The sequence below is a fragment of the Salvelinus fontinalis genome, chromosome 9, assembly GCF_029448725.1.
Source record: "Salvelinus fontinalis isolate EN_2023a chromosome 9, ASM2944872v1, whole genome shotgun sequence".
In the NCBI taxonomy this organism is placed as follows: domain Eukaryota; kingdom Metazoa; phylum Chordata; class Actinopteri; order Salmoniformes; family Salmonidae; genus Salvelinus; species Salvelinus fontinalis.
In genome coordinates, this window is record NC_074673.1 from 10,041,120 (window position 1) to 10,067,704 (window position 26,585).

Here is a 26,585-nt window from a genome sequence, read left to right on the forward strand (position 1 = left end):
GGATACACAACTCTCTGACTACAGCTGGAGGTCTGTATAACAGTAACCCTGGACACAGGATACACAACTCCCTGACTACAGCTGGAGGTCTGTGTAACAACAGTAACCCTGGACACAGGATACACAACTCCCTGACTACAGCTGGAGGTCTGTATAACAACAGTAACCCTGGACACAGGATACACAACTCCCTGACTACAGCTGGAGGTCTGTATAACAGTAACCCTGGACACAGGATACACAACTCCCTGACTACAGCTGGAGGTCTGTATAACAACAGTAACCCTGGACACAGGATACACAACTCCCTGACTACAGCTGGAGGTCTGTATAACAGTAACCCTGGTCATAGGATACACAACTCCCTGACTACAGCTGGAGGTCTGTATAACAGTAACCCTGGACACAGGATACACAACTCCCTGACTACAGCTGGAGGTCTGTATAACAGTAACCCTGGACACAGGATACACAACTCCCTGACTACAGCTGGGGGTCTGTATAACAACAGTAACCCTGGTCATAGGATACACAACTCCCTGACTACAGCTGGAGGTCTGTATAACAACAGTAACCCTGGACACAGGATACACAACTCCCTGACTACAGCTGGGGGTCTGTATAACAACAGTAACCCTGGACACAGGATACACAACTCCCTGACTACAGCTGGAGGTCTGTATAACAGTAACCCTGGACACAGGATACACAACTCCCTGACTACAGCTGGAGGTCTGTATAACAACAGTAACCCTGGTCATAGGATACACAACTCCCTGACTACAGCTGGAGGTCTGTATAACAACAGTAACCCTGGACACAGGATACACAACTCCCTGACTACAGCTGGAGGTCTGTATAACAACAGTAACCCTGGACACAGGATACACAACTCCCTGACTACAGCTGGAGGTCTGTATAACAACAGTAACCCTGGACACAGGATACACAACTCCCTGACTACAGCTGGAGGTCTGTATAACAACAGTAACCCTGGACACAGGATACACAACTCCCTGACTACAGCTGGAGGTCTGTATAACAGTAACCCTGGACACAGGATACACAACTCCCTGACTACAGCTGGAGGTCTGTATAACAACAGTAACCCTGGACACAGGATACACAACTCCCTGACTACAGCTGGAGGTCTGTATAACAACAGTAACCCTGGACACAGGATACACAACTCCCTGACTACAGCTGGAGGTCTGTATAACAGTAACCCTGGACACAGGATACACAACTCCCTGACTACAGCTGGAGGTCTGTATAACAACAGTAACCCTGGACATAGGATACACAACTCCCTGTGGATCACAGTGCCATGTGGGGAATGTCCAAAGCCCCTGCTCTTTACCCATCTCTCTCGTTTATCTCTCCGCCCTCTTCTTCTCCTCAGGGCTGTTTGTTTTTAAACCTGCCACAGAGAGGGAGGGAAGAGGGCGTCTGTCTGTCTCTCTAATCATCCTTTCATCTTTGGATAGAGGGAAGAGACATAGGTGAAACAGGGGAGGTCTGGGCGCTGTCTGTCTGACAGGTGAGAGAGAGAGGGATGGAGGGATGAGAGATAGGTGAAACAGGGGAGGTCTGGGCGCTGTCTGTCTGACAGGTGAGAGAGAGAGGGATGGAGGGATGAGAGATAGAGGGATGGAGGGATGAGAGATAGAGAGATGGAGGGATGAGAGATAGAGGGATGGAGGGATGAGAGATAGAGGGATGGAGGGATGAGAGATAGAGAGATGGAGGGATGAGAGATAGAGTGATGGAGGGATGAGAGATAGAGGGATGGGGACCATCGAGTGGACCCTGACATGGACAGATAGAAATAGGACAGATAAATCAAAGACTGATTCACCCCACGCATACACACATACACGCACACCCTCACCTACCCACCTGTCACGCCCTGACCTTAGAGAGCCTTTTTATGTCTCTATTTGGTTTCGTCAGGGTGTGTTGGGGTGGGCATTCTATGTTTTGTTTTCTATGATTTTGTCTTTGTATGTTTTGGCCGGGTATGGTTCTTAATCAGGGACAGCTGTCTATCGTTGTCTCTGATTGGGAACCATACTTAGGTAGACCTTTTTCCCTCCTTTCGTTGTGGATAGTTGTCTTTGTTTGTGGCACTATAGCCCTTAAGCTTCACGGTCGTTTTTGTATTGTTTATTGTTTTGTCCAACCTGTCTGAAGTAACATACCACCAGCTACTCTGAGCTGTACCAGCCATGCTGAACGGCCTTGTAGGACAAAAAGGCATGGGGAAAAATAACGGGCAGTTGTGGTCATTTCTCAAAAGAAAAGGCCACAGCTCTACAGCTCTGACTGTGAGACTTCAATGGAGCCCAGCCAGTGGTCAGCGCACCTTCTCCACCCCCCTCGTTCCCCAGCTTCCACCCCCCCCCCCCCCCCCCCCCCCCCCCCCCGTTGCTGGGCAGGGCACACCGGGCTAGGGGAGCTGGTGGGAATACAGCTGAGAAAACCCGCCACACTTGACTGGTGCCTTTGAAGAAGTCAGGCGTGACAGTAGACCAGAAAGAACACTGTGATAGTACAGGACCAGAACACTGTGATAGCAGTGGACTAGAACACTGTGATAGTAGAGGACCAGAACACTGTGATAGTAGAGGACCAGAACACTGTGATAGTACAGGACCAGAACACTGTGATAGTAGAGAACCAGAACACTGTGATAATAGAGGACCAGAACACTGTGATAGTAGAGGACCAGAACACTGTGACAGTAGAGGACCAGAACACTGTGATAGTAGAGGACCAGAACACTGTGATAGTAGAGGACCAGAACACTGTGATAGTAGAGGACCAGAACACTGTAATAGTAGAGGACCATATCACTGTGATAGTAGAGGACCAGAACACTGTAATAGTAGAGGGTCAGAACACTGTAATAGTAGAGGACCAGAACACTGTGATAGTAGAGGACCAGAACACTGTGATAGTAGAGGACCAGAACACTGTGATAGTAGAGGACCAGAACACTGTGATAGTAGAGGACCAGAACACTGTGATAGTAGAGGACCAGAACACTGTGATAGTAGAGGACCAGAACACTGTGATAGTAGAGGGTCAGAACACTGTGATAGTAGAGGACCAGAACACTGTAATAGTAGAGGACCAGAACACTGTGATGGTAGAGGGTCAGAACACTGTGATAGTAGTGGACCAGAACACTGTGATAGTACAGGACCAGAACACTGTGATAGTAGAGGGTCAGAACACTGTAATAGTAGAGGACCAGAACACTGTGATAGTAGAGGACCAGAACACTGTGATAGTAGAGGGTCAGAACACTGTAATAGTAGAGGACCAGAACACTGTGATAGTAGAGGACCAGAACACTGTAATAGTAGAGGACCAGAACACTGTAATAGTAGAGGACCAGAACACTATGATAGTAGAGGGTCAGAGCACTGTGATAGTAGAGGACCAGAACACTGTGATAGTAGAGGACCAGAACACTGTGATAGTAGAGGACCAGAACACTGTGATAGTAGAGGACCAGAACACTGTGATAGTAGAGGACCAGAACACTGTGATAGTAGAGGACCAGAACACTGTGATAGTAGAGGACCAGAACACAGTGATAGTAGAGGACCAGAACACTGTGATAGTACAGGGTCAGAACACTGTGATAGTACAGGGTCAGAACACTGTGATAGTAGAGGACCAGAACACTGTGATAGTACAGGGTCAGAACACTGTGATAGTACAGGGTCAGAACACTGTGATAGTAGAGGACCAGAACACTGTGATAGTAGAGGACCAGAACACTGTAATAGTAGAGGACCAGAACACTGTAATAGTAGAGGACCAGAACACTGTGATAGTAGAGGACCAGAACACTGTAATAGTAGAGGGTCAGAACACTGTAATAGTAGAGGACCAGAACACTGTGATAGTAGAGGACCAGAACACTGTGATAGTAGAGGACCAGAACACTGTGATAGTAGAGGACCAGAACACTGTAATAGTAGAGGACCAGAACACTGTGATGGTAGAGGGTCAGAACACTGTGATAGTAGTGGACCAGAACACTGTGATAGTACAGGACCAGAACACTGTGATAGTAGAGGGTCAGAACACTGTAATAGTAGAGGACCAGAACACTGTGATAGTAGAGGACCAGAACACTGTAATAGTAGAGGACCAGAACACTGTAATAGTAGAGGACCAGAACACTGTGATAGTAGAGGGTCAGAGCACTGTGATAGTAGAGGACCAGAACACTGTGATAGTAGAGGACCAGAACACTGTGATAGTAGAGGACCAGAACACTGTGATAGTAGAGGACCAGAACACAGTGATAGTAGAGGACCAGAACACTGTGATAGTACAGGGTCAGATCACTGTGATAGTACAGGGTCAGAACACTGTGATAGTAGAGGACCAGAACACTGTGATAGTACAGGGTCAGAACACTGTGATAGTACAGGGTCAGAACACTGTGATAGTAGAGGACCAGAACACTGTGATAGTAGAGGGTCAGAACACTGTGATAGTAGAGGACCAGAACACTGTGATAGTAGAGGACCAGAACACTGTGATAGTAGAGGGTCAGAACACTGTGATAGTAGAGGACCAGAACACTGTGATAGTAGAGGACCAGAACACTGTGATAGTACAGGGTCAGAACACTGTGATAGTAGAGGCCACAGCTCTACTACCACCTGCCAGTTGGTCAGCACATGCCCGGAGCACACGTCCTGATAATCCGTCTGGCCCCACAGCCTTGTGTATGTTGACCTGTTTAAAGGTCTTACTCATGTCGGCTACAGAGAGCGTGTCTGTATGTAGCCTCTCTACTGTATATAGCCTCGCTACTGTTTTTCACTGTCTTTTTACTGTTGTTTTTATTTCTTTACTTACCTATTGTTCACCTAATACCTTTTTTGCACTATTGGTTAGAGCCTGTAAGTAGCATTTCTCTGTAAGGTCTACACCTGTTGTATTCGGCGCACATGACAAATACACTTTGATTTGATTTGATCCTAGTACTAAACCTAACTCTAACTCCTAACCCTAAACCTAACTTTTAAACCGTAACCCTAATTCTAACCTTAACCCTTAACCTTAATCATTTAACCCTCGTTTACTATTATTGTGGGGACTTTCTGGCTTTATTGGCATGGGAAATATATGTTTACATTACCTAAGCAAGTGAAATAGATAATCAATAAAAGTGAAATAAACAATCAGAAACTAACAATAAATATTACACTCACAAAAGTTAAAAAATAATAGAATGTTAAATGATGTCTATGTACAGTGTTGTAACAAGTACAAAAAGGTAAATAAATCAACATAAATATGGGTTGTATTTACAGTGGTGTTTGTTCATAACTTGTTGACCTTTCCTTGTGGCTGTAAGGTTCTGTATTTATTTTCTTAGTCAACCTTGTGTTCTGTTTCTTTGTATTCTTGAACGTAGCCCTGTCTTTCATTTTTGTTCATTGATTTCACCTGTGTTAGTTACTCACCTGGTCTCATCAGCTCCTTATTTAGTTCAGTTCATTCTGTTTGTTCCTTTGTGAGGTATTGTTCGTTTTGACTCTACTAAGCCTTTCCCAGCTCGTTTGTGAGAACCAGTTATAGCCTTCAGTCCTAGTTTTGATTCACCTGTCTGTATGCCTACCTGTGTATGACCATTGCCTGCCTGTTTGCCTACCTGTGTATGACCATTGCCTGCCTGTTTGCCTACCTGTGTATGACCATTGCCTGCCTGTTTGCCTACCTGTGTATGACCATTGCCTGCCTGTTTGCCTACCTGTGTATGACCATTGCCTGCCTGTTTGCCTACCTGTGTATGACCATTGCCTGCCTGTTTGCCTACCTGTGTATGACCATTGCCTGCCTGTTTGCCTACCTGTGTATGACCATTGCCTGCCTGTTTGCCTACCTGTGTATGACCATTGCCTGCCTGTTTGCCTACCTGTGTATGACCATTGCCTGCCTGTTTGCCTACCTGTGTATGACCATTGCCTGCCTGTGACCACGATTCCTGCCTTCTGTGAAGGTGAAATAAGAACCTGCCGCACTCTGTGCATGAATCTACACCTTTTTCTCCCTGAGTTTCATTACAGTGTACACAGGTCACATCTTGCTGCTGTGATCGCACACTGTCATATTTCACCTAATAGATATGGAAGTTTATGAAAATTTGATTTGTTTTGGAATTATTTGTGGGGCTGTGTAATCTGACCCAAAATGTCTGTCTTTCTCTCCGCCCCTGTCTCTCTCTCCCGAAGATGAGCTGTTATCTACTGCATTCATGATGATTAGAGACCCTCAAACCAAGAGAACCTGTCTTCAATCAAAAGGGTGCAAAATAAGGCACTTCTTGTTGTATCTACATCTATTGAAATAACCCCAAACAATGTGGCCTTCTTTGAGAGAGCGTAGTGGGTTGTACATATCAGGGTAGATTAAGGTTAACTACTGTATATAGAGAGTAGTGGGTTGTGTATCTCAGGGTAGATTAAGGTTAACTACTGTATATCGAGAGTAGTGGGTTGTGTATCTCAGGGTAGATTAAGGTTAACTACTGTATATAGAGAGTAGTGGGTTGTGTATATCAGGGTAGATTAAGGTTAACTACTGTATATAGAGAGTAGTGGGTTGTGTATCTCAGGGTAGATTAAGGTTAACTACTGTATATAGAGAGTAGTGGGTTGTGTATCTCAGGGTAGATTAAGGTTAACTACTGTATATAGAGAGTAGTGGGTTGTGTATCTCAGGGTAGATTAAGGTTAACTACTGTATATAGAGAGTAGTGGGTTGTGTATATCAGGGTAGATTAAGGTTAACTACTGTATATAGAGAGTAGTGGGTTGTGTATATCAGGGTAGATTAAGGTTAACTACTGTATATAGAGAGTAGTGGGTTGTGTATATCAGGGTAGATTAAGGTTAACTACTGTATATAGAGAGTAGTGGGTTGTGTATATCAGGGTAGATTAAGGTTAACTACTGTATATAGAGAGTAGTGGGTTGTGTATCTCAGGGTAGATTAAGGTTAACTACTGTATATAGAGAGTAGTGGGTTGTGTATATCAGGGTAGATTAAGGTTAACTACTGTATATAGAGAGTAGTGGGTTGTGTATCTCAGGGTAGATTAAGGTTAACTACTGTATATAGAGAGTAGTGGGTTGTGTATCTCAGGGTAGATTAAGGTTAACTACTGTATATAGAGAGTAGTGGGTTGTGTATCTCAGGGTAGATTAAGGTTAACTACTGTATATAGAGAGTAGTGGGTTGTGTATATCAGGGTAGATTAAGGTTAACTACTGTATATAGAGAGTAGTGGGTTGTGTATATCAGGGTAGATTAAGGTTAACTACTGTATATAGAGAGTAGTGGGTTGTGTATTTCAGGGTAGATTAAGGTTAACTACTGTATATAGAGAGTAGTGGGTTGTGTATATCAGGGTAGATTAAGGTTAACTACTGTATATAGAGAGTAGTGGGTTGTACATATCAGGGTAGATTAAGGTTAACTACTGTATATAGAGAGTAGTGGGTTGTGTATATCAGGGTAGATTAAGGTTAACTACTGTATATAGAGAGTAGTGGGTTGTGTATATCAGGGTATATTAAGGTTAACTACTGTATATAGAGAGTAGTGGGCTGTGTATCTCAGGGTAGATTAAGGCTATAGAGAAAGTTCAGCCAGAGTAAAGTAGAGAGAAAACATGACTTTAGCAGCATGGGCCATGCTATGTCACAGAGGGGGATACATATGACATTCATTAGAGAGAAAGAGAGGGGGCAGAGAGAGAGAAGATAAAGAGAGGGGAGAGAGAGGGAGAAAGAGAGGGGGAGAGAGAGAGGAAGAAAGTGGGGGGGAGAGAGAAGATAGATAGAGAGGGAGAAAAAGAGCGAAAGATGTTTGCTTTCACATCAGATAAGAAGCTTCTTCCTCCCCTTCAGAACCTGCCTCAGAAGAATGTCAAGTCTGAGATACAGCCAGATCAGACTTCACTGGCTACCCATCAGAGACCATAGCTCCCGAGTGGCGCAGTGGTCTAAGGCACTGCATCTCAGTGCTAGAGGCGTCACTACAGACCCTGGTTCGATCCCGGGCTGTATCACAACCGGCCGTGATTGGGAGTCCCATAGGGCGGCGCACAATTGGCACAGCATCGTCTGGGTTTGGCCGGGGTAGGCCGTCATTGTAAAATAAGAAATAGTTTTTAACTAACTTTCCTAGTTAAATAAAAACACATTTATTACCCATCAGAGACAATAGCTCAATGCCTTTCCCTGAACCTCATCTGCAAGTATGCTAATTCTCACCTCAGATGTCAGTGATTTAATTTCCTCAACCTACTGACTGACTACCAAACCATCTTACCCAGCACACACACAAACTCTCTGACAAACTCTCAAAGCTCAAGAGTTGAAAAGTTAACTCTTACAATGTTAGCTCACAGTAAGCTAGTTCCTGTGTTCCCCTCCCTCCGGCCGATGTGGCCCGGACCCCTGCACTCTTGAATGTTTAACAGCCTTTTGTAAAGGTGCTTGTTAACATGGCTTTACCTTGGGAGCCTCAGATGCATATCTGATCTCCCCACTGAGACGTTGTACCCCCAGCCGGGCGGGGAGTGGTTGGTAGGGTATCTCCCCACAGAGCAGGGAGAGGGGGACAGGGTAGTGGGTTGGTGGAGTCTGGGGGGTATGGATGGGTATGGATAGAGATAAACCATGCTGGGGTAACCACTGACTATTGACTCCTATGGAAATGCTAAATACGCAATGAATTACAATGTAGAGGACACTTCAGTCATGGAATGAGGGAAACAACAGGATCTGTGCTGCCATACAGCCGACATATAGATGGGATACAACAAGTGTCCTGACATCTGCTTCACGTTGTCGGCAGATTTATTGAAGGATAATGACACAGTCCCACAAGACTAAATAAACCAGGAGTCATACTTCACAGTTCAATTACATTTTTTGTATTGTATTTCTCATCTCAACTCATTCATTGAAAGATGTCCTCCAAATAAAGTGTAGATGTACACAGTAAATCCATCTAGTACAGTAGATGAACAACGCTTGTTAAAAGAATCGGGAAAATAACCAGCTGCTGGTCTGAATTACTGTCTCACATCCTCAAGGAGACGAATGATGGACAAGCCCACAGCCCCAACACACAGTTCTCTGTCAGCATGTCTGGACTGTACATGTTTGATTTGGCACAGTCTCACTCACAGACTCACTCTGGTTAGGGTCTATGGTTAACGTCCCAAATGACACCTTATTCCCTATATAGTGCACTACTTTGACCAGGGCCCCATAGGGTTCTGGTCAAAAGTAGTGCACTTTATAGGGAACGGGGTGTTATTTGGGTTGTACACGAGGTCTACTTGGAGAGAAAACAAGATGTGCAGTTCAAAAGGCTCAGGTTCTCCAGTTCATATTGAGACAAGTCTGTTTTTCTCTGCTCGTCAAACAAGATGTTTCTCTAGTCAAGATCGAGCGGAACAGATGATTTCAAATCCAATAAACAAAGCATTTCGTTGGACAACGTATACCGTGCGTTTCCCGTACGACAAATACAACTTGGAACTTGAAACAATCCTAAAACACATGTACTCAGATTAGGACTGAGTCACCTGCTGGCACTTCATAAAACCAGCCCCTTGTAAAATCACTGGAACTTAAAGAAACACTGACCTACACATAAATCATTCTCAAAACTGACAAGTATTTAAGATTGTAAATCATTCGAATCAACTGTGTTAAATAGAAAATCGTTATCCAATACCTAAATTATCCAACTATTCAATGTACCGAAACAATGAGCTGAACTAGTCATGTTGAAAATACCACGCAAATACCATTGACATCAACTTCAAAAGAATAGTTTCTCACAGCCCTGTCTATCCCATGTCAACTCAAAGTAGTGCTAGCTAAGCCTTGTGTCTCCCGCCATCCCAGGGGAGTGTTATTTCAAGACCAAATGGGTATGAGAGAGGGAACTTCTAAGCCTACCTACCCTGCGCTGTGAGAGAGACCACCTGCACATGTCCGCCTGGCCTGCACCCGGTCCCCAACACACATGCTGCTGTCACACAGCTCGCTGAACATCAACCACACTACTGATCCTGTTCAGATAGCATTAGACCAATGGCTCAGACACACTTTCAATGACCAATGCCCATACTAGTATCCCACTTACAGTAGAATGTATGCATATTCAAAAAATGTTTTCCTAAAAATGAAGACTGAGTAAAAAATAAATACATGCAACCATCTTACCAATAAAACAGTCTTAAAATCACTCTTTAAATCCAGTTTAAACCTATAAATCACTGCTAAGGCTGAGACATTTAAGGCAAAATATCCCATTTCAAATGTCAAATGTATTTTTTAGGCTGTGCAGGTACAACTAGGATAGCTATTTTTCTTATCCACTCCTATCAACTTCCTTTGGCAGAGGCCCCAGTGGTCTTACCTTTGTGCAGAAAGCTCTCCTAAGCAGGCTTTTATCAAGACTCAGGCCTGTCTGTTATTCTCCACTGGCTCTGGGCTACATGGCTCTTGGCTCAGCCCCTCCTCTTTCAATCTCCCTCTATTGCAGCTAAAAAAAATCCAGGACAGCAACCTCTCCTATTTCAGTTTCTCTCTCTGCGGACTCAGCCTCCTTCTCTCTTTCTGTAGCTCTACTGAATCCAGGACGGGAGCCTCCTTCTCTCTTTCTGTAGCTCTACTGAATCCAGGACGGGAGCCTCCTTCTCTCTTTCTGTAGCTCTACTGAATCCAGGACGGGAGCCTCCTTCTCTCTTTCTGTAGCTCTACTGAATCCAGGACGGGAGCCTCCTTCTCTCTTTCTGTAGCTCTACTGAATCCAGGACGGGAGCCTCCTTCTCTCTTTCTGTAGCTCTACTGAATCCAGGACGGGAGCCTCCTTCTCTCTTTCTGTAGCTCTACTGAATCCAGGACGGGAGCCTCCTTCTCTCTTTCTGTAGCTCTACTGAATCCAGGACAGTCACAGGCTCACAGCTGCCTGGCTCCCCCTCCTCTGCCCTGCACACAGCCTTCCCTCCCGGAGCGGTCAGCACAGCCTTCCCTCCCGGAGCGGTCAGCACAGCCTTCCCTCCCAGAGCGGTCAGCACAGCCTTCCCTCCCAGAGCGTTCAGCACAGCCTTCCCTCCCAGAGCGTTCAGCACAGCCTTCCCACCCAGAGCGTTCAGCACAGCCTTCCCTCCCGAAGCGATCAGCACAGCCTTCCCTCCCAGAGAGCGGTCAGCACAGCCTTCCCTCCCAGAGCGGTCAGCACAGCCTTCTCTTCCAGAGAGCGGTCAGCACAGCCTTCCCTCCCAGAGCGTTCAGCACAGCCTTCCCTCCCAGAGCGGTCAGCACAGCCTTCCCTCCCAGAGCGTTCAGCACAGCCTTCTCTCCCAGAGCGTTCAGCACAGCCTTCTCTCCCAGAGCGTTCAGCACAGCCTTCCCTCCCAGAGCGGTCAGCACAGCCTTCCCTCCCAGAGCGGTCAGCACAGCCTTCCCTCCCAGAGCGTTCAGCACAGCCTTCCCTCGCAGAGCGTTCAGCACAGCCTTCTCTCCCAGAGCGGTCAGCACAGCCTTCCCTCCCAGAGCGGTCAGCACAGCCTTCCCTCCCAGAGCGTTCAGCACAGCCTTCCCTCCCAGAGCGGTCAGCACAGCCTTCCCTCCCAGAGCGGTCAGCACAGCCTTCCCTCCCAGAGCGTTCAGCACAGCCTTCTCTCCCAGAGCGGTCAGCACAGCCTTCCCTCCCAGAGCGGTCAGCACAGCCTTCCCTCCCAGAGCGTTCAGCACAGCCTTCTCTCCCAGAGCGTTCAGCACAGCCTTCCCTCGCAGAGCGTTCAGCACAGCCTTCCCTCCCAGAGCGTTCAGCACAGCCACAGCACACATCAAAGCAAAGACAGTAGAACCAGAGACGTGTGTGTGTGTGTGTGTGTGTGTGTGTGTGTGTGTGTGTGTGTGTGTGTGTGTGTGTGTGTGTGTGTGTGTGTGTGTGTGTGTGTGTGTGTGTGTGTGTGTGTGTGTGTGTGTGTGTGTGTGTGTGTGTGTGTGAAGCTACTGTTTGAGGGTGTGTGACTATATGTGTGGAGGCGGGCAGTTCAGCCAGATGGCATTCCCACTACTACTCACTCAGTCACTCAATTCAATTCAATTTACGGGGTTTTATTGGCATGGGAAACATATGCTTACACTGCCAAAGCAAGTGAAATAGATAATAAAGAAAAGGGAAATAAACAATACAAAATGAACAGTAAACATTACACTCACAAATGTTCCAAAAGAATAAAGACATTTCAAATGTCATATTATGTCGATATACAGTGTTGCAATGATAGTGATAGTGCACATAGTTAAAGTACTAAAGGGAAAATAAATTAACATAAATAGGTTGTATTTATAGGTTGTATTTACAATGGTGTTTGTTCTTCACTGGTTGTCCTTTTGTTGTGGCAACAGGTCACAAATCTTGCTGCTGTGATGGCACATTGTGGTATTTCACCCAATAGATAAAGGAGTTTAGTAAAATGTGGTTTATTTTCTAATTCTTTGTGGGTCTGTGTAATCTGAGGGAAATATGTGACTCTAATACGGTCATACATTTGGCAGGAGGTTAGGAAGTACAGCTCAGTTTCCACCTCATTTTGTGGGCAGTGTGCTCTCCCACCTCCCCAACCCCTCTCACCCCAACCCCTATCCCCTGCCAAACCTTAACCCAGACACTCAGGGGCAGAGCCAGGCTCAGGGTGTCTCCGCCCTTTGGTGAGCCTCCTCTCGCACTTCAAACACACATCAAATGAGAACCACCAGTGAGCTTTCCCCACAAGACCCCTTTCCCTGACGAGCGCATCACACCACATCACACCAGCGACCGATGCCACAGCTTGGGTTACCACCAGACTGATGGTGGTCAAACCAAGCCCACAGGTCCAATGGCTCTCACATGACATTCCTATCTCTCCTTTCACTATGAAACCGTCACAGCAACTGAGAAAAGTGGTCAGTGTTTTTACTGGGTTTTGTTTCATCTTAACCTCAAATGTCTTGTAGTGTCTGATGTGATTTAATGTGATTCATGCTTAATTGTTACTGAGAGTAGATTTGTAAATATGCAATTTAGATGTCACATGCAGTCTCTGTTTTCCATCACATTCCCATTGACCACTACTCCCTGTCCCCTAAACTAGTAGCTTAGTTGTTAGAGCGTTGGGCCAGTAAACGAAAGGTTGCTGGATTGAGTCCACGAGCTGACAAGGTAAAAATGTGTTGTTCTGCCCCTGAGCAAGGCAGTTAACCCACTGTACCCCGGGCGCCGTGGATGTCGATTATGGCAGCCCCCCGTACCTCTGATTCAGAGGGGCTGGGTTAAATGCGGAAGACACATTTTAGTTGTACAACTGACTAGGTATTTCTCTTTCCCGTTTCCCTAGATACTGAACAACTGCCTGCTGCGTCTCCCTTATTGTCCCAGTCAACAATGATGTCAGCAAGACCCCACCACACAGACAGAATAATGTATCACCGGGTTCAATCCACAGGGGCGTTTTACATAAAAGGCTTCTTAACAGCTTCTACCCCCAAGCCATAAGACTCCTGAACAGCTAACCAATTGTCTACCCGGGCTATTTACATTGACCCCTCCCCTCTCTGGTTATTATCTATAGATAGTCACTTTACCTCATTACTTGTAGTGTCTGAAAAAAAACTACCTCAGTCGAGGTAATATGTACATGTAGGTAATATGCACGTACATGTACATATTACCTCAATTACCTCGACTATCCTGAGCACTCGCACATTGACTCTGTACCGGTATCCAATTTGTAAGTCGCTCTGGATAAGAGCGTCTGCTAAATGACTTAAATGTAAATGTAAATGTAAATGTACCCCCTGTATATAGCCTCATTACTGTTATTCTATCGTTGCTCTTTAATTACTTGTTATTTTTCTATATTCTTCTTTCTTTTTTTTCATTTTTCATTTATTTTTTACTTCAGGTAATTAGTAAATACTTTCTTAGCACTTATTTTTTCTAAACTGCATTGTTGGTTAAGGGCTTGTAAGTAAACATTTCACTGTAAGGTGAACTGTTGTAACTGTTGAACTGTTGTAACTGTTGTAACTGTTGTAACTGTTGTAACTATTGTAACTGTTGTAACTGTTGAACTGTTGTAACTGTTGTAACTATTGTAACTGTTGAACTGTTGAACTGTTGTAACTGTTGTAACTATTGTAACTGTTGAACTGTTGTAACTGTTGTAACTGTTGTAACTATTGTAACTGTTGTAACTGTTGAACTGTTGTAACTGTTGTAACTATTGTAACTGTTGAACTGTTGAACTGTTGTAACTGTTGTAACTATTGTAACTGTTGAACTGTTGAACTGTTGTAACTGTTGAACTGTTGAACTATTGTAACTGTTGTAACTGTTGTAACTGTTGAACTATTGTAACTGTTGTAACTGTTGAACTGTTGTAACTGTTGAACTGTTGTAACTGTTGAACTGTTGAACTGTTGAACTATTGTAACTGTTGTAACTGTTGTAACTGTTGAACTATTGAACTGTTGAACTGTTGAACTGTTGTAACTGTTGAACTGTTGAACTGTTGAACTGTTGAACTATTGTAACTGTTGTAACTGTTGTAACTGTTGAACTATTGTAACTGTTGTAACTGTTGAACTGTTGAACTGTTGAACTGTTGTAACTGTTGTAACTGTTGTAACTGTTGAACTGTTGTAACTGTTGTAACTGTTGTAACTGTTGAACTGTTGTAACTGTTGTAACTGTTGAACTGTTGAACTGTTGTAACTATTGTAACTGTTGAAATGTTGTAACTGTTGAACTGTTGTAACTGTTGAACTGTTGAACTGTTGTAACTGTTGAACTGTTGTAACTGTTGAACTGTTGTAACTGTTGTAACTATTGTAACTGTTGAACTGTTGAACTGTTGAACTGTTGTAACTATTGTAACTGTTGAAATGTTGTAACTGTTGAACTGTTGTAACTGTTGAACTGTTGAACTATTGTAACTGTTGTAACTGTTGAACTGTTGAACTGTTGTAACTGTTGAACTGTTGTAACTGTTGAACTGTTGTAACTGTTGTAACTGTTGAACTGTTGTAACTGTTGTAACTGTTGAACTGTTGAACTATTGTAACTGTTGAACTGTTGAACTGTTGTAACTGTTGAACTGCTGTAACTGTTGAACTGTTGAACTGTTGTAACTGTTGTAACTGTTGAACTGTTGAACTATTGTAACTGTTGAACTGTTGTAACTGTTGAACTGTTGAACTATTGTAACTGTTGTAACTGTTGTAACTGTTGAACTAGTGTAACTGTTGTAACTGTTGTAACTGTTGAACTGTTGTAACTGTTGAACTGTTGAACTGTTGTAACTGTTGAACTGTTGTAACTGTTGAACTGTTGAACTGTTGTAACTGTTGTAACTGTTGAACTGTTGAACTATTGTAACTGTTGAACTGTTGTAACTGTTGAACTGTTGAACTATTGTAACTGTTGTAACTGTTGAACTGTTGAACTGTTGAACTGTTGTAACTGTTGAACTGTTGAACTGTTGAACTGTTGTAACTGTTGTAACTGTTGTAACTGTTGAAGTGTTGAACTATTGAACTGTTGTAACTGTTGTAACTGTTGAACTGTTGAACTATTGTAACTGTTGAACTGTTGTAACTATTGAACTGTTGAACTATTGTAACTGTTGAACTGTTGTAACTGTTGAACAGTTGTAACTGTTGTAACTGTTGAACTGTTGAACTATTGCAACTGTTGAACTGTTGTAACTGTTGAACTGTTGTAACTGTTGAACTATTGTAACTGTTGAACTATTGTAACTGTTGTAACTGTTGTAACTGTTGAACTATTGTAACTGTTGTAACTGTTGAACTGTTGTAACTGTTGAACTGTTGTAACTTTTGTAACTGTTGAACTATTGTAACTGTTGAACTGTTGTAACTGTTGTATCTGTTGTAACTGTTGAACTGTTGAACTATTGTAACTGTTGAACTGTTGTAACTGTTGTAACTGTTGAACTATTGTAACTGTTGCACTGTTGAACTGTTGTAACTGTTGCACTGTTGTAACTGTTGAACTGTTGTAACTGTTGAACTGTTGTAACTGTTGAACTGTTGTAACTGTTGAACTGTTGTAACTGTTGTAACTATTGTAACTGTTGAACTGTTGAACTGTTGAACTGTTGTAACTATTGTAACTGTTGAAATGTTGTAACTGTTGAACTGTTGTAACTGTTGAACTGTTGAACTATTGTAACTGTTGTAACTGTTGAACTGTTGAACTGTTGTAACTGTTGAACTGTTGTAACTGTTGAACTGTTGTAACTGTTGTAACTGTTGAACTGTTGTAACTGTTGTAACTGTTGAACTGTTGAACTATTGTAACTGTTGAACTGTTGAACTGTTGTAACTGTTGAACTGCTGTAACTGTTGAACTGTTGAACTGTTGTAACTGTTGTAACTGTTGAACTGTTGAACTATTGTAACTGTTGAACTGTTGTAACTGTTGAACTGTTGAACTATTGTAACTGTTGTAACTGTTGTAACTGTTGAACTAGTGTAACTGTTGTAACTGTTGTAACTGTTGAACTGTTGTAACTGTTGAACTGTTGAACTGTTGTAACTGTTGAACTGTTGTAACTGTTGAACTGTTGAACTGTTGTAACTGTTGTAACTGTTGAACTGTTGAACTATTGTAACTGTTGAACTGTTGTAACTGTTGAACTGTTGAACTATTGTAACTGTTGTAACTGTTGAACTGTTGAACTGTTGAACTGTTGTAACTGTTGAACTGTTGAACTGTTGAACTGTTGTAACTGTTGTAACTGTTGTAACTGTTGAAGTGTTGAACTATTGAACTGTTGTAACTGTTGTAACTGTTGAACTGTTGAACTATTGTAACTGTTGAACTGTTGTAACTATTGAACTGTTGAACTATTGTAACTGTTGAACTGTTGTAACTGTTGAACAGTTGTAACTGTTGTAACTGTTGAACTGTTGAACTATTGCAACTGTTGAACTGTTGTAACTGTTGAACTGTTGTAACTGTTGAACTATTGTAACTGTTGAACTATTGTAACTGTTGTAACTGTTGTAACTGTTGAACTATTGTAACTGTTGTAACTGTTGAACTGTTGTAACTGTTGAACTGTTGTAACTTTTGTAACTGTTGAACTATTGTAACTGTTGAACTGTTGTAACTGTTGTATCTGTTGTAACTGTTGAACTGTTGAACTATTGTAACTGTTGAACTGTTGTAACTGTTGTAACTGTTGAACTATTGTAACTGTTGCACTGTTGAACTGTTGTAACTGTTGCACTGTTGTAACTGTTGAACTGTTGTAACTGTTGAACTGTTGTAACTGTTGAACTGTTGTAACTGTTGTAACTGTTGAACTGTTGTAACTGTTGAACTGTTGTAACTGTTGTAACTGTTGAACTGTTGTAACTGTTGTAACTGTTGTAACTGTTGAACTGTTGTAACTGTTGGAACTGTTGAACTATTGTAACTGTTGAACTATTGTAACTGTTGTAACTGTTGTAACTGTTGAACTATTGTAACTGTTGTAACTGTTGAACTGTTGTAACTGTTGTAACTGTTGTAACTGTTGAACTGTTGTAACTGTTGAACTGTTGAACTGTTGAACTATTGTAACTGTTGTAACTGTTGTAACTGTTGAACTGTTGTAACTGTTGCACTGTTGAACTGTTGTAACTGTTGAACTGTTGAACTGTTGTAACTGTTGAACTGTTGTAACTGTTGAACTGTTGTAACTGTTGAACTGTTGTAACTGTTGAACTGTTGTAACTGTTGAACTGTTGTAACTGTTGTAACTGTTGAACTGTTGTAACTGTTGTAACTGTTGTAACTGTTGAACTATTGTAACTGTTGAACTATTGTAACTGTTGTAACTGTTGAAATGTTGTAACTGTTGTAACTGTTGTAACTGTTGAACTGTTGAACTGTTGTAACTGTTGAACTGTTGTAACTGTTGTAACTGTTGAACTGTTGTAACTGTTGTAACTGTTGTAACTGTTGAACTGTTGAACTGTTGAACTGTTGAACTATTGTAACTGTTGAACTGTTGTAACTGTTGAACTGTTGAACTATTGTAACTGTTGAACTGTTGTAACTGTTGAACTGTTGTAACTGTTGAACTGTTGTAACTGTTGAACTGTTGTAACTGTTGAACTGTTGTAACTGTTGTAACTGTTGAACTGTTGAACTGTTGAACTGTTGAACTATTGTAACTGTTGAACTGTTGTAACTGTTGAACTGTTGAACTATTGTAACTGTTGAACTGTTGTAACTGTTGAACTGTTGTAACTGTTGTAACTGTTGAACTGTTGAACTGTTGTAACTGTTGAACTGTTGTAACTGTTGAACTGTTGTAACTGTTGAACTGTTGTAACTGTTGAACTGTTGAACTGTTGTAACTGTCGTAACTGTCGTAACTGTCGTAACTATTGTAACTGTTGAACTGTTGTAACTGTTGAACTGTTGAACTGTTGAAACTGTTGATCTGTTGAACTGTTGAACTGTTGAACTGTTGTAACTGTCGTAACTGTTGAACTGTTGTAACTGTCGTAACTGTTGAACTGTTGTAACTGTTGAACTGTTGTAACTGTTGTAACTGTTGAACTATTGTAACTGTTGTAACTGTTGTAACTGTTGAACTATTGTAACTGTTGTAACTGTTGAACTGTTGTAACTGTTGTAACTGTTGTAACTGTTGAACTGTGGAACTGTTGAACTGTTGTAACAGTTGGTTCCGGCCTTTCTAGGGAGTTTTTCCTAGCCACCGTGCTTCTACACCTGCATTGCTTGCTGTTTGGGGTTTTAGGCTGGGTTTCTGTACAGCAATTTGAGATATCAGCTGATGTAAGAAGGGCTTTATAAATACATTTGATTTGATTTGTAACTGTTGTTCTGTTGAACTGTTGAACTGTTGTAATTGTTGAACTACTGAACTCTTATATATATGTTCTGTTATAATCTCCACCCGGCACAGCCAGAAGAGGACTGGCCACCCCTCATAGCCTGGTTCCTCACTAGGTTTCTTCCTAGTTCTTCCTTCCCACTCTCCCGGGTGGTGCAGTGGTCTAGGGCACTGCATCGCAGTGCTAGCTGCGCCACCAGAGTCTCTGGGTTCGCGCCCAGGCTGGGCTGGGTTCGCGCCCAGGCTCTGTCGCAGCCGGCCGCAACCGGGAGGTCCGTGGGGCGACGCACAATTGGCATAGCGTCGTCCGGGGTTAGGGAGGGTTTGGCCAGTAGGGATATCCTTGTCTCAGTATGTAAAAATGTAATAAAATGTATGCACTCTACTGTAAGTCGCTCTGGATAAGAGCGTCTGCTAAATGACTAAAATGTAAAAATGTAGGTTCTGGCCTTTCTAGGGAGGTTTTCCTAGCCACTGTGCTTCTACATCTGTATTGCTTGCTGATTGGGGTTTTAGGCTGGGATTCTGTACAGCACTTTGTGACATCAGCTGATTTAAGAAGGGCTTTATAAATACATTTGATTTGATTTGATTGATTGTAACTATTGTAACTATTGAACTGTTGTAACTATTGAACTGTTGTAATGGTCGTAACGGTTGGAACTGTTGAACTGTTGTACTGTTGTAACTATTATGACTCCTGTTATGACTATTGTAACTGTTGTAACTGTTCAACTGTTTTGTGTAACTGTCGTATATGTTGTGTTTTTCCTCTTTGGTCAGTTGCCTTTGGCTTTGGAACGACTGGAATATCCCACAAGCAGGACAGTAGGGCTGAGGTCAATTCCATTTTAATTCAGTCAATTCAGGAAATAAACTGAAATTCCAAACTCCCTGACTTGGCTGGAAATGGATTTGACCCCAACCCCGCAGGACAGTTGACCCCTCCATCTCCTTCCCTCCCTGAGGAAAGGAATGTGAAAAGGTGAAGAAACTCTTCCTGTTGCCTCAGAAAACAAAGTTAGTTTAGTTTGGATCCGGCTGAGGTGGTGGAGACCGTCAACCTGAGCTTCCTCTGTGGTGGCTGGAGGTCTGCCGGAAGGAACCCTGTCCATCTCTAAATAGAGTTCCTAACTTCCCTGGGGACATCATTTAGCGGGGACAACACTGGCCTAGTCACCTCAGCTTTAAGGAAACATCATGCTTTACCCTAATATGGATGCTTGTGGATTTTGTGTGCATGCTTTTGTGTGCGTGCATGAGTGCCTGCGTGCGTGCGTGTGTGTGCGCTGAACTGAAACTTGACTGCACAATGGCTTCGTCCACACACACACGCACTCCCTGGCCTTTGTTGCAACACGTGCGTGTGTGGACAGAGCCATTGTTGCAGCCAGGGCCAGGGAAGCCAAGAACTGTAATAGTATGTGTCCATGACGTATAAATCGCAATTCACATAATCATCACACTAGGGGTCATGTGTGGCTCAAGTTGGTCAAGTTGTGGGTTCAATTCCCGCAGGGATCACATACTAAAAATGTGCACTGCTTGCGTTGTGCCTAAGAACAGCGTCTTAGCCGTGGTATATTGGCCATATACCACACCCTCTCGTGCCTTATTGCTTAATTCTATTTCCTTAACTCTACCCCATGACAGAGGCTGTTAAGCAGAACCGTGTAGGGGCAATGAGAAGGTCACGACAGTCTCGGCCATGGGACTCCTCGCCCCCACAGCGCACAGCACAGTATAGTACACCTTAAGAGTTAAGGGTTCATTTGCAGTTTACTTGACACCATTCAGAGCCCATTGTTGAGATTAGCACCCAGTGATGATGTGTGAGTTACCTTATATCATAAAAGCTAGAGGCCTGACTGTCTCATTCTCCAGGCTTTCAGTGACCTGCCAATACAGGGCACTATCACCAGGAGAAGAGCCTAACACAAAGCCCTGAGTCATAAAGACCTCATAAACTCCTATCACTCTACTGTAATAACAATCCTTTTACGCCATGAAAAGAAGGGGGGATAAAATAGGGAAGAAAGAGAGGAGAGAAAGCTGAACTGGTGGTCGTAGTGGAGCTAACAATCAGAGGCGGAGCAGTGTTGATATTGACTTAGCTAGAATGGCACCGACAAACCCAGGTCAGACTGTAGTGGGATGGACCTTGGTGGCTTGTTAGCCGTATAACCCTCAGATAACCCCTTTCCTACCAGTTTTCACACAGCTAGTCAGGCGCCTGGCCAGGACAGTTGAAAACAGAGCTGTTACAGCGCATCGCTGCCATTTTAAATGTCAACATATTGGTTGGGTATTTGGTTTTTAATACGTGATAGTTATGAATTTGATTCAGACCTCGAGCAAGTGTCATCAATCACATTGAAATTCTCAATTTTTATTTTGCAATATAGCTGCATCTACATTTTTAAACAGACTGCAAATCTGTTTAGTAAAAAAGGGAAAGAAATCACACGACAGAATATTGTGGCTTTTTTCGCTCATTACTTTTATATATAACTAGAGGTTAACATGAGTGCAAACATCAATGATTAATGATTGGATTATTTTATTTTTTATTTAACCTTTATTTAACTAGGCAAGTCAGTTAAGAACAAATTCTTATTTTACAATGACGGCCTACCTCTGCCAAAACCCTCCCCTAACCCCGGCCAAACCCTTCCCTAACCCCGGCCAAACCCTCCCCTAACCCAGACTGTTATTATGGACCATAACAGTTTTAAGTTATACAAGCAAAATAAGGTTTCCAGTATATGATGTCAGACAGTGTGGGGGAGAATGTAACAATTTAATGTGAAAGCATGACATGGAATGGAACGAACAAAGCTATTCTATTCAGATGTAACTAGAGAGAACAGGCTTTTTTTCTTTTGGTTATTTCATAAAAAAAAACTGTGCCCCCTTTTCTCCCCAATTTCGTGGTATCCAATTGTTAGTAGTAACTATCTTGTCTCATCGCTACAACTCCCGTACGGGCTCGGGAGAGACGAAGGTCGAAAGCCACGCGTCCTCCGAAGCACAACCCAACCAAGCCGCACTGCTTCTTAACACAGCGCGCCTCCAACCTGGAAGCCAGCCGCACCAATGTGTCGGCGGAAACACTGTGCACCTGGACCCCTTGGTTAGCACGCACTGCGCCCGGCCCGCCACAGGAGTTGCTGGTGCGCGATGAGACAAGGATATCCCTACCGGCCAAACCCTCCCTAACCCAGACGAAGCTAGGTCAATTGTGTGTCGCCCCACGGACCTCCCGGTCACGGCCGGCTGCGACAGAGCCTGGGCACGAACCCAGAGTCTCTGGTGGCACAGCTAGCATTGGGATGCAGTGCCCTAGACCACTGCGCCACCCGAGAGGCCCTTCTTTTGCAACTAAACACATCTGGGACTTAGAGCTCCTCCTCCAGCTCTCCTCAGAGTTAAACACTTTATCTCCACGCATGGCGAGGGACACACACACAGCGAGGAGGGAAACCATTTCCTGTTTGTTTCTTGCTCAAAGCTAAACTGGCACATGATCTGGACCTGTCGAAGCCCCCGGATGTGACCGCTCCGAGGGTAGTCGTAAGAAGAAGGCCCATAAAAGAAAAAAGAGTTCCCTTCTTCTCACACATGGAAGCATTTTTCAGACGACCCACAGGGATTCAAACGGCAAACCACTGCATTCAACAATACTGAATGAAACAGTCAAACGTGTCTTCTCTCAGCACAGTGAGGGATCTCATCATCCCACCAATCATTAACATTCCTGCAGGAACACTCCGTTAGCTCCAGTCTTTTATAACTGGCTAATTAAACACATGCTTCAGACTACAGTCAGTAGAGATGCTTCAATCATAACCCTTAGCTTAATTGGACACAATTTAAGTCATTAAGGTGGTAGTAAAAAACAGACCAGGAAGAACAAGAGAGGTAGAAAAGAGGCTGAATTATACCCCTCCTTTTATAGCCCCCATAACCCTCCTCCCTAACTCTGAAGTTGACCTCTTCACCCCTTCCTGTGGAGCTACAGCTAGCTAGCTAGCACTCACAGGTAGCCTATAGAGAGGGCTAAGGTTAAGGGTTAGGGGACATAGACGTCCCAGACCCCATTATTAGACTTCTGTCCAGGGGCCAGGGGTGAAGTATGAGATGTCCACCCTCACCCGACAGCTTGCACCGGTTGACCGTGGACGTGGGCTGGGGGGACCAGTGCCCAGGCCTGTCTATAGCTTGGGGTCGCGTTGTGGACAACAGGAGAGGTCAGAGGCCATCACAGCTGAGTGAAAGAGAGACATTCACAGTGCTTAGTGTAAACTGACTTCTTCATGTTTGAAAGCAACCTGACTAATCTCTCATAACAGACTTTTAGCTTAAATTGTAACATAACTTAAATGTCAACATAAATGCATCTCAAATTGAGTAGCGAGATTTGGTTGTGGGTTGTGAGATCCTATACTATAACCATTAGGTGTCCTGGGACTGGGAGCTAAATGCACAGCTTTAACAGTGTCCAGGCTATGTGAGATATGGAAAACAGGACACCAGCCTCTATTTTTACTTAACCTTTACTTATTAACTAGGCAAGTCAGTTAAGAACAAATTCTTATTTACAATGACAGCCTACCCCCCCCCAGCCAAACCCTCCTCTAATCCAGACAACGCTGGGCCAATTGTGCGCCGCCCTATAGCACTCCCCCGATCACGGCAAGTTGTGATACAGCCCAGGACTGAACCAGGGTCTGTAGTGACACATCTAACACTGAGATGCAGTGTCTTAGACCGCTGCACCACTCGTGAGTTTATCACCTCACAGATTACAGATGCATTTCCCTCTGGCATGCCACACGGCTTATTGTTAGACACAAGACCTACAACAGGCCTGTACTATTTCTACATCCTAATGGCACCATATTCCCTATATAGTACACTACTTTTGACCAGGGTCCATAGGGCTTTGGTTAAAAGTAGTGCACTATGTAGGGAACAGGGTGTCATTTGGGATGTACACTGTCTGTCCTGTTCTTTCAGTTTATGTTATTGTTGGAAATGTTCCTACTGAGGTTACTAATGACATGTAAATGATTTCAATCAACTTTCTGGACTGACGGCCTCCTACGTGTGAATGTGGAAACATGCTGAACAATTTGCCAATATTTTAATGGCAATTCGTTTAGAAGCAAATTGTTTTTCTTTTGACTCCATCTGGGATTTTTTTAAATCATGTTAACGTCATAGAGTCATCTGTTGAGCAGACACGCACGCGCACACACGCACGCACGCACGCACGCACGCACGCACGCACGCACGCACGCACGCACGCACGCACACACACACACACACACACACACACACACACACACACACACACACACACACACACACACACACACACACGCTACCTCTAAATTTGGGGCTAATGCTAGTCCCTCCCTCACTGCCTCCCTCCATTCCCTCCCTCCCTGCTTCCCTTCATTCCCTCTCCGCCTCCCTCACTGCCTCCCTCCCTCACTGCCTCCCTCCCTGCCTCCCTCACAGACTCCCTCCCTCCCTCCATTCCCTCCCTCCATTCCTTCCATTCCCTCCCTGCCTCCCTCTCGCCATTCCCTCCCTCCACTCCACTGTTTTCTTTTCAAGTCCAGGCCCTAACAGAACAGTCAGAACAGGAAGACAGTGTAAGCACACCAAACAAAACCGTGGCTCTTTGAACTCCTCTCTCTTCTTCTCTTTAGGAGCTGCCATGGACCTCGTAGCAGGTCAAACAAACGCCTCTATGTCATCTGGCAGCCTTGGGCACGCTGGGGCTATTGTGGCACTGAGGTTTGTTAGGTATGGCCTCGTCAGTTAGCCTAGCATCAATATTGACCCACCTGTAGGTTAGCTATGTTAGCCTCAAGCCAACTTTCAACTGTGACGTATAGTCACTTCCACCAGATGACAACAGATAGGTCTACTCACAACATGGGGATAAATACTAGCTAGCACCCAAAAGAAAAGATGTGCGATAGAATTTGATAGAAGAGATTAGAATAGAATATAATTTGATATAATAGAACAGCATAGAAAAGGATAGGATATGATAGAATAGGATATAATATGATAGAATAGAATAGAATAGAACAGGATAGGATATGATATATTTTTACAACATGTGAATAACCACAACCTCTAGCACCCAAAATAAGATTCACATCTGCAACTAGATGATTAATTTCCTACATAAATGATCAACTGAAAGGCAAGACTTTTGCTCCACACCAGATGTTAAAGAATTCACAGAGAATTCAGAGAGAGAGATCCTACACAGGCATCTCACTGTCTGTCAAACTAGTCTGAGTGGGAAGGCAGAGAGGAAACAGACTATACCATCTCTCTCCTGGATCAGCTGACACCCTCAACAAAATGGCGACCGGCAATTTCGGCATGGTGGCATCACTTTTACTTTATGTGTTTGCTTCAAATATCACTGGAAATAATCACATCTGCAATCTAGATGTAGATGAAGTAACTGAAAATTCTCAGCAACTTCTCAGTCATGCCAACACTTTTGATGGCATCCAGCACTTGGAAGGAATGTTATATTCCAACCTTTCTGTCACACCCTGATCTGTTTCACCTGTCTTTGTGATTGTCTCCACCCCCTCCAGGTGTCACCCATCTTGCCCATTATCCCCTGTGTATTTATACCTGTGTTCTCTGTTTGTCTATTGCCAGTTTGTTTTGTTTCGTCAAGCCTACCAGCATTTTCCCCTCTGTTCCTGTCTCTCGATTGTTCCTGTTTTCTCGTTTTTCCGGTGTTGACCATTCTGCCTGCCCTGACCCTGAGCCTGCCTGCCATCCTGTACCTTTGCCCCACCTGTCTGGATTACTGAATCCTGCCTGCCCTTGACCTGTCTTTTGCCTGCCCCTGTTGGATTAATAACCTGTTGTTACTTCGATGTTGTACCTTTGCCCCACCTATCTGTACCTGTACCTTTGCCCCACCTATCTGGATTACTGACCTCTGCCTACCCTGACCCTGAGCCTGCCTGCCATCCCCTGCCATCCTGTACCTTTTCCCCACCTGTCTGGATTACTGAATCGTGCCTGCCCTTGACCTGTCTTTTGCCTGCCCCTGTTGGATTAATAACCTGTTGTTACTTCGATGTTGTCTGCATCTGGGTCTTCCCTGAAAACGTGATAGTATGAACTGGCCATGACTGACCCAGCAGACCAGCTGCGCAAGGAGCCTCCATTGGTAGGCATGAGGAATTGCTTAGTGGTCTTATGGAGGGAATCCAAACGTTGGCAGAACGCCATGACCGGGCGTTGGACAGTTTGCTGGAGCAATTCCACGGGTTGTCTGGGAGGCAGCCTACCATGGTGGTAACCCCACAGCCCCTCAGTAACTCAGCGGTTAGCAGTGCCGTCTCGTCGGTCACTCCACCTTCTCGGGAGCCTCGCTTACCTCCCTCGGAACTCTTCAATGGAGAGCCGAGCACCTGTCGGGCGTTTCTAGCTCAGTGTGCCCTCATCTTCAAGCTTCAGCCCTCCTCCTTCCCCTCAGATCACTCCAAGATAGCGTACCTCATCACGCTGATGTCTGGAAGGGCTCTCACCTGGG

General features: G+C 43.9%; 1 protein-coding gene across 3 annotated transcripts in view; it reads right to left on the bottom strand.

Moving 5' to 3' along the window:
• Positions 1–26,585, bottom strand: part of LOC129862036 (prickle-like protein 1) — a 59,561-nt gene that overhangs the window by 19,113 nt on the left and 13,863 nt on the right. Inside the window, exon 1 of one of the 3 annotated variants that reach the window (XM_055933353.1) lies at positions 10,480–10,555. The exons of the other annotated variants lie outside the window; for them this stretch is intronic. The gene's annotated coding sequence lies outside the window, so the exon portion shown is untranslated. Of the gene's footprint in view, positions 1–10,479; positions 10,556–26,585 lie in introns of those variants that run through there. 3 annotated transcript variants of the gene reach the window in all.